General features: G+C 33.6%; 1 non-coding gene and 1 pseudogene across 1 annotated transcript; one reads left to right on the forward strand and one right to left on the reverse strand.

Moving 5' to 3' along the window:
- Positions 1 to 3,208: 3,208 nt before the first annotated feature.
- LOC142626561 (U2 spliceosomal RNA) lies at positions 3,209 to 3,404 on the reverse strand. The gene has a single exon (XR_012842557.1). It is a non-coding gene; the product is annotated as a U2 spliceosomal RNA (small nuclear RNA).
- Positions 3,405 to 5,364: 1,960 nt separating this feature from the next.
- Positions 5,365 to 7,650, forward strand: LOC142623687 (putative acyl-CoA dehydrogenase IBR3; annotated as a pseudogene).
- The last annotated feature ends 2,207 nt before the right edge of the window (positions 7,651 to 9,857 follow it).

A 9,857-nucleotide genomic window follows, 5' to 3' on the forward strand; every position in this document is an offset into this window, starting at 1 on the left:
TGCATAAGATTCCTCTTATGTCGGGGATTAGCTTTTCGTGGTCACGATGAATCTCAAGATTCAAGTGATAAAGGAAATTTTCTTGAGCTTCTACAATTTTTGGGAGATCACAATAAATTTATCAATGAAGTGTTGCAAAAAGTTTCAAAAAATTGCAAACTTATCCATCATGATATTCAAAAAAACATTGTAAATGCAATTGCACGTGAAATATCCAAAGCCATCATCAAGAATCTTGACAATGGGTTCTTTTCAATATTAGTTGATAAGTCACGTGATATCTCAGTGAAAGAGCAAATGGCCCTCATTCTTCGTTATGTGAACAAAAAAGGAATTATTATAGAGTAATTTCTTGATATTGTACATGTAGCAAGTACCACCGCTTTGTCACTCAAATATGCTATTGAATGTTTACTTTGTGAACATAATTTGAGTTTATCGAAACTACGTTGGTAAGGTTATGATGGGGCTAATAATATGCAAGGTGATATCAATGGTCTCAAAACTTTAATTTTGAAAGAGAATAAGTCAGCATTTTATGTCTATTGTTTTGTTCATCAACTTCAATTGACACTTGTTGCTGTTGCTAAAAATCACATTAACATTGCTGAATTTTTTTATGTGGTTAGTAATTTAGTAACTATTGTTGGAGGCTCTTGTAAGAGACGAGATGCTCTTTGAGATGCATAATTTGCCAAAATTAAAGAAGATTTAGAGAATGATGTACATAAAAGTGGGCAAGGTTTGAATAAATAAATTAAAAAAATCTTAAACGTCCTGGTGATACACATTGGGATCATATTATGGGACTATTCTCAACTTAATTTTGATATTTTCTATTGGTGTTGATGTACTTAAGCTTATTAAAGAAGATGACCTTTACAACCAAAAAGTTAAGGCTCGATTTATTATGAGGTCAATTCTATCTTTTGAGGGATCACACATGAGTTGTCAATAGCATTGCAACAAAAAAAAAAAAATCAAGATATAGTAAATGTTATGGAACTTGTTAAAGTGCCTAAGCAACCATTGCAAGTGATGAGAGATGGTGAATGGATATCTTTATTGACTAAAGTGTCTTCATTTTGTACCACACATGATATTCCTATCTTGAATATGGATGAAATACTTGTAGTTAGTGGGAGACCGCGATACAACATCCAACAAAATACAAACTTACATCATTATCATGTTGAGCTATTCTACACAATTATAGTTATACAACTTCAAGAGCTTCACAACATTTTTTTAGAGGCGAATACTGACTTGCTACTTTGTATGGCTTGCTTGAATCCGAGTGATTCATTTGTGGCTTTTGATAAGGAAAAATTGATACGTCCAGCAAAGTTCTATCCATCTGATTTTCTTGGGACAGATATCTTGGCACTTGACTCTCAACTTTAGAATTACATTTTTTATGTGAGTAATAATGACTTGTTTTTAGAGCTTCAAGGAGTTAGTGAAGTTGCTGAAAGTTAGTGAACATAGGGAGGCATAAGACTTATCCATTAGTTTATTTGCTTGTGAAGTTAGTTTTGACCATTCTTGTCGCTACTGCAATAGTAGAAAGACATTTTTCAGCAATGAAATATATAAAGAATGAACTGCACAATCGAATAGGAGATCAGTGGATGAATGATTATTTGATTGTGTATATTGAAAAAGATGTAGCTTGTAGCATTGATAATGAAATTATCATGCAACGATTTCAAAATATGAAAACTCATAGAAGGCAATTGTATACTTTATGTATTTGCGTGTTTTTTTTATTGTTATTGTTGTCAATATATGAATTTCTCTTTTTATTAGATTGTGCAATTTATGTTTCTTAAGAAACACCTTGAGAAAAATTTCTGGAACCGCCACTGGCCTTCTCTTCTTTCTTTTCTTTTTTTTTTTCTTTTTTTTTCTCTTTGTTTTTTAAAACAAAGAACAAACAGCCTTGAAATTTGGCCCAATTGAAAAAAATGTGGCCCAATGAGTGATGTATGAGATATTAAATTAGGAATAGATGTGTCACTCAACCCACCCAGAATGAAAGCATATAAGCATATATATGACAATACATATAAAAACAATAGAACAAACAGTAAAACAAGTAGAACGAAAGTCATAAAGAATATGGAATATAGTTAAGTACAATTATGAATATACGGTGAAGGAATGTCTTAATCTAAACATAGCCGTTGGATTTGGACAATATTTAGAATAGTCAGTAGTAAAACAAGTAGGATGAAAGTCAAGAAGAATATGGAATATAGAAAGTACAATTATGAATATAGTAATAGAGCTAAAAACAATATAACATGTGACAAAAATACATGTGAATGGTTTTATCAATCCCCAATTGATTGAAAGAATTTTCCTCCAAATTAATTTGAAGTAAAGATTTTTCATACCAAGAGCATGAGAAATTACTCAATTCATTGGTGTACCTTTATTTCACATAAATGTAATCCCATGTGCAAACTCGCATTATTGTGAGATTAATATAGCTGAGGTACTGAATAATTTCAGCAAAAGCAGTAGGAACTTTTGTGGTCTTGCATCACCATTTAGATGTGTGATGCAATTTAGGTAGGCCATTCAATTGCACTACATCAGATGCAATTCGAATTGCTCTTCTACGGCCAAGCAGATCAGGACCCATCTTGGTGGCAAATTTATCATTCATGCATTTTACCTCACCAAAAAACTACTTTATTTAGCATTTTACCTCACCAAAAAACTACTTACGGCTAATATTAAATCAAAATAACTTATTAAAAAGTTTATCCATTACTCCAATATTAAACCAAATAACTTCTTAAAAAGTTGGTCAACAAGTACAATCTATTTTTCCTATATTACATCAAAATAAACTATAATTTATCGCTAATAATATTTATTTTATGCTTTAGTGTAAATATAATTTTGGTAAATCTATTTTTCACGCACTAGCTTAGAAACAAGTTTATTCTATTTTTTTACGCATTAAGTTTAGAAACATGTTTCTTCTGAGTTGATTCCCAAAGAGAGCTTCTTCTGAATTCCATATGTGAAGAAGACCTTCGGCCCATCGTAGTGACGAACCCCAATCTTAGCGAGATGCAGTCTACTATCAAATTAACTCTTAGACAAGCATTGGTGAGGCCCATTATACACACGCCCCCAAACTGAATTAGGCAACCCAGTCAATTTTCATAAACAAAACTTACGACTGGAATTGGTGGGGTGCGCCAGGCCCGCGCAATAGTGCAACGCATGGGCTACGCTTGAGAGCCCCAGTAGCAAGCTACTGTGGTGGACTCTCCCCCTCAAGAAATAAATTTAATATCGTGTGGGCCGATAACCCACATATCAGATATTAAACTGATAAGAACAGATACTACACTTGATCTTAGCCAAAAGGCCGAGAAAGGTATGACTTGTAATTCGGCTTGCTTCTCATTTTATCCATCGTCTATGCTTTGCTTTTCTCTCACTTACTCCATGTGGGACATAAAACATACGAACCTCTTCTAATAGCGCACACACTCCCAACACCCTTGTATTTTGATCTCGCATTCCACATTCACATTATTCGCTGCTTGAATCTTGATGCTACGACTTCTTGCTTGTCTTTCAATTTCCTTCATTACTTATCTTCTAATTAGTTCTTAGATTTTGATCTCATCACAGTCGTCCACACTCTTTGCTTGCCCAGAAACTGTTTTAACTGAGCCTAATAAAAGACATTTTCTTTTTTTTTTAGCTGAAAGTAATATGAAGAACGAAAATGCTAAAAAAAATAATTTTTCTAATTTTTGCAAGAAGAGTAAAAAACATATGAATCTCCTCTTCCAATTTTACCACAGCTGCTTTGAACTGGAATGGTGAAAGGTTTTTTCTTATTTACATCAAGCTCTGCATCATATATGAATGACAATGGACCATGTCATAAGGTGTTTCGTGTAACATAACACATTCTCCTGCATGTAGCATTTTTCAGTCTTATAATCATTGAAGTGGTTTAGGTTCTCTGTATTGACATATGAGCTTGCCTTCAAGAACATTGGTTTACGTTCTTTACTAACGCGCTGAATGCATTGCCCATTCCGCCTTGTGTGAGTCTGTGATTGGTTGTGGCTTACAAATTTGTTTGATGCATTGGACTATGTTATAATTCTTCTTGTGGCTTTACTAAATGACTAATTGTTGCTAGCTATGAGAGCAGTCAGAAGAATAGAATGGTGTGGCTGAAACCAAGATTGGAGTCATAACCCGTCTTAGGCTAAAGGTTCACCCAGAGATCTCAAGAAGGATGGCAAATTTCAACTACAATTATTATTATTTTTTACTTTATTTTCCATAGATTTTATAAGATGAGTGTGTCCGATCACCAAAATTCAGAAAGTCTTGTTGCTGCCTTCAAGCTACAGTCTGTCGGTGAAACAATATAAAACCATCACCAAACAGAGGATATTAGTTAGCATTAGAACAAAAGCTAGCCCCACTGATGTACAACTACTAAGAATTACTAGTCCAAAAAAATCAATACATTGGGAAAATCATATATACACTTACAAGTGCCATAAACATAATATAATAATTTCTTTTTCATTATATTCATCATCCTATCTATTCAACTTTATCACCATAGCTATGCAACATAGATACTAACAACTATGTATACAAGTATTCAAAAATTTCGTTCAAAAAACAATTTACATATATTATTTAAACAAATCACATGACTCATTAAATATGTCGTAACTAAAATACACTTAAAGGTTTTATCTATCCCCAAGTAGTTGGAAGAATTTTCCACTGAACTAATTTGGATTTTTCATACCAAGAGCATGGGAAATTACTCAATTCACTTGGTGTGCATTTCTTTCATATAAATGTAGATCCTATGTGCAAACTTGCATTATTAGAGCATTGGCTTACTTGGGTTTTACCAAGACGTGTGCCAGATCTTCTTTTTGGATGGAGGAATTGATTGGGAAAACCCTCATTTAATATTGAAATTTGACACTGTTATGTTTGATATGGTGCATTTGGAGGGAACACAATAACTGCATTTTTGAAGATGTGGAGAGCTTGGCAACTCAACTTCTTGCCTCTTTGTTGGCTCTTCATTTGATTGGTCTAGGGCTTGGAGACTCCAACTAGTGATTCTCTCCCAATGTTTATAGACTCTTCTTTCTTGTACATAGTTTTTGTTATCTTTTGTTATTCTTTGGCTATTTTGTGACCATTTGCATAAAGTAGTTTTTTTTTTCAATAAATTTTTCTTACTTATCAAGAAAAAAAATTATTGATATGGTTTTAAATTTTCTTGCAAAATATGAATGCTACCTATATTGCATGTATGGCTTGATCAGGTTACAACAATTCTTTTTCCTTTCGACCTCCTAGACTTTCTGAGTTTGGGAGTGTCTGTCTTTAGGAATAGGCCAATACATATAGTGTGTATTTGATCTATTTTCTCTTTTGAATAAAAGTATTTTACTTAGAAAAAATTTCCTTTTTATTATAGGTAATGTTGCATTATGGAAATAAAGAACAGCTACATAAATGGCTTATACGTTTGCTCAACGGTAAGATCCGGTCTGGATTTGCAATGACAGAACCACAAGTTGCATCTTCTGATGCTACCAAGATTGAGTGTTCTATTGAAAGGTAGTGTGCGGCACCTTTGTAAAGGGAGTATTGTTTATCAAAATCATTTTTTCAAGTATAGTACAGGGACTGCGTCTCCCAGTAGTCATCCAAACTTCTTCTGTGGATATATGGGATATAACTATATGTGGCACAGGCCAATTTTTGCCAGAGCTTCTGCTTGCAATTTATGTATGACTGCTTGTTAAATCCATGTGCAGAGAAGGAGATACATATATCATTAATGGGACGAAGTGGTGGACAAGTGGGGCCACGGATCCCAGGTGCAAAGTTCTCATAGTCATGGTTAGTTCTTGTTTGGCATAACATGAAAAGTTCAAATTTCCATTCATGTAGTTAAAGGAATGTTATCTGAACAATATACAGGGAAAAATCCACTTGCAGCCAATGGCTTGTTTCCCTGCAGGCAATGAGACTAAGTCTGATTTTTTTTTCTGGGCATTTCTTTCTTCCTGCATAGCATCTCTCCAGCAAGAATGATTGAAGGCTGACTTCACTGCCGCTAAGCATAAACAGCAGTCTATGAGCATAGTGGTTACCCGGCCATGCTCCTCAGGTACACATAAAGAGACCCCTAATGGTGTTTGGCTTTGATGCTGCACCTCATGGGCATGCAGTAGTATCATTTGTTAATGTACGTGTGCGAGAAGGATGTGGATTTGAGATTGCTCCGGTAAAGTTGTTCTAACTTCAACGTCTTCCCTAGTGCATTATGAATTTGTGTGTTTTTTTGGGGGGGTGGGGGGTTTTCCCCTCTCGTTGGTCAAACCCAAGGCCTTCACATTTAAGGTCTTGGCAACATGAAACAGTTGTTTTTCAAATTTATTTGTCTTCCATAAATTTCATAACAAATTGCATTTCCTAGGGAATGTTGAAACTTCTATAAATTTCCATAAACAGCAACAGTTTTCTCTGTTTTTATAGTGCATATCAATGTAAGTGCAGCAAGCTTCTTGTTCTTGGTCTTAAACCAAGAAGAAGAAAAAGGTTTTGTTTCTGACATTCATATGCTGAAAGTAGAAATGATTGTTACTGATCATATGTAAAATTAAAACCAGGTAGGCACCCAACTCATCCCCTGATGCAGATGTGATAATATGATTGATGGTTGTGTTTCATTAATTGAAATTTGAAGAGTTTACGTGACATTTATTGAGCTGCCTCTTGGTGTACCAACATGGTTATCTTATATTTGGTACTGAGTTACTTGCAGGGTAGGCTAGGACCGGGAAGGCTGCACCACTGCATGAGACTGATTGGTGCTGCTGAGCGTGGCATGCAGATGATGGCTCAGAGGGCTCATAGTAGAAGAGTGTTTGGAAAGTTGATTGCAGAACAAGGTTCATATATTTCAGATATTGCAAAGGTAAACTCTATTATAGAAAATTGAAAAAATTTATGTTGCTACACATCACGAAATCTGAAATAATAATGTAAGCTAAATCAATAATACAAAAACCAGAAGTACTTTTGCTGAACTAGTGGTCCACCTTGAATCCTTATATTTTAGATTCACCTCCTAGCTGCAGTATTATAGCAGTCTTCTTCTTACATTTGCTCTTTGATTCAATGTCGGATAGAGCTAGAGAAAGCCAGATTGTTGGTTTTGGAAGCAGCTGACCAACTTGATAAGCGTGGAAACAAAAAGGCCCGTGGGATTATTGCAATGGCCAAGGTAAATTGTTGGTTGTAATTTTTTTTTTTTTGATAATTATTGTTGTTTGTAATATGAAGTGCCGGAATCCAATCTTGGCTTACGGTTGTTTTGTTGCTGAATTTTCTTTTAAAATGGTCTGGTTGTATGTGGAGCAGGTAGCAGCCCCAAACATGGCATTGAAGGTGCTTGACATGGTGATGCAAGTGCATGGTGGGGCTGGTTTATCTTCTAATACCGTTCTGGCACATCTTTGGGCTGCAGCAAGAACATTACGAACTGCAGATGGTCCAGATGAAGTCCACTTGGGTACTATTGGCAAGTTGGAACTGCAAAGAACTAGGCTTTAAAGGATTTGAACTTTGAAGTGAATTTCTCTAGGGCAGGATTTTTTTTTGCTTAATTGAAAATATAAAAGAAGAGAATAATCTCAAGGGGAAAGGACACTACAATTTATCTCTGTAAAGGCAGAAAATGAGCCTAAAGTTGAATGTATCGCTTGGTAATATAATAATAACCAAATAATATACAATGGTGCATTTGGATATCTGGATTTGGACATGTGAATAAATCCAAACACCTTGTTTGGATTACTGGTTCTCACATTGCCTGGGTGAGTTGGGCTCCTTGTTTACACCACCCATCCTTTTTTTTTCACTTGATATTTTTTATCTAAGCCCACACTTTTCCATCTTTATCTCTTTTTTTTTCCTTTTTTTCTTTTTTTTGAGAATCTTTATTTTTTCACATTAGAAACTAAAGCAATTCTTGGATTACATTACACACTATTTTCCACATCCATCCTATGTGGTGTAGTGAAATAATTTGTGTGGTCTTTATCATATGGCGCTTAGTTTTACGGCCGGTACATTACTAGATTCCATTGCCGGGGTGAGTTGGTCTCCTTAGACCACCCCTTCTTTTTTTCTTTTTCTTTTTTTCCTTTTTCCATTTATATATTTTATCTAAGCCCACACTTTTCCATCTTTATCTTTATTTTTCACATTAGAAACTAAAGCAATTCTTGGATTACATTACACACCATTTTCCACATCTATCCTATGTGGTGTAGTGAAATAGTTTTTGTGGTCTTTATCACATGGCGCTTAGTTTTCTCCAATAGATGGTGAAAATTTGAGGGGCTTCACCAAAACAAAAGATTAATAGTGGGTTATCATAAGTTGTGTTTAGCGGTTAGCAAAAGCTTTAATTTTTTTTTTTTTTAATAGTTATGCTTTCTAAAAGGTTTATACTTGCTTGATAAAATCAACCTTCTTTCTCTATTAGAATCAGACCAATGAAAGCCCATTAAGTAGGAGAGTTTAAATAATAGTTTTTAGTATTTGGATTTGGATTTTAATTAATAGGTTTGTAATGCTTTGATTACAAATCCATTATCAATTTTAGATATTATTTCAAATTCAAGAATTGCTTTGGTTTCTAATGTGAAAAAATTAAGATATAGATGGAAAAGTGCGGCCTATCAAAAATATCAAGGAAAAAAAAGAATGGGTGGTGTAAGGCGCCCAACTTACCCAAGATGAAAATGATGAGAGGTGACGGGGTGGGGAGTAGAATTAGTACCTAGTACTAGTAGTACTATGGTAGTCATAAAGAGATGGTATCACTTTTTGGTGGGTATGCATGTGTCAACCTTCAATTAGATCGCTTGTATAATAATAAAAGGGTTTTAGCCGCATATGACCTAAAGAAATATATTAGAGCATCTCTAGTAGCTTATCTAAATTTTTATACTGTTTGAACAATGAACAGTAATATTTAACTTTTACTTACATACTTTTTCAATTACACTTTCCAATAGATTCTTTATCATTTTCTCCATCTCATTTAAACATTATTTCTTTATTCATTCTTTATTTATTCTTTATTCTTTTTTTAACAACTACACATCTTCCAATATTTTTTTTTAATACTTGATTATTATAATAGAAAAAAAAAATTTGAGGTATGAATAGTAAAATCTACAGTGTTCTCTACTTTTGGAGAAGCACTGTAGCAATTCTAATATAAAAAATGAAGATATAGATACTGTTGGAATGGGTTTTTGGGGTGTTTTCTCTCTAAAATTGACTTTAAAAAAAGCCATTGGAGATGCTCTTAGTAATTAAAATTAAAAAAAAAAAAAAAAAGGGTGAGAAAATGATTCACTTTTTTCTACAATTTTTTTTAGAGAGTTTCAATCTATGATTTTTACTATTGATAATAGTTCTTTATCATCAGAGCAACACATCAATCGGTATTTGGTGTATGTAAGGATTGAACCTCAAATCTCTTATTCAACCATTAGAAACTTTACCAGTTGAACTAATTAGAACCCACTTTTTACAGTTTTTCAATTTCCTATAAAAAAATTTATAAATAGATTATTAAAATATGCCTTAAGAGCGTATATTAACCGACCCATAATAAAATAAGGTTTTATAAATGTATGCCTTTAGGGCATATATTAGTAAACTATTATAGAAAACTTTTTATAAAAAAATGAAAAAGTTATTAATTTTTTTGACAGATTTTTCAATTTACCATTAAATGTTTT

This window comes from Castanea sativa, chromosome 2 (assembly GCF_040712315.1).
Source record: "Castanea sativa cultivar Marrone di Chiusa Pesio chromosome 2, ASM4071231v1".
Classification (NCBI taxonomy): domain Eukaryota; kingdom Viridiplantae; phylum Streptophyta; class Magnoliopsida; order Fagales; family Fagaceae; genus Castanea; species Castanea sativa.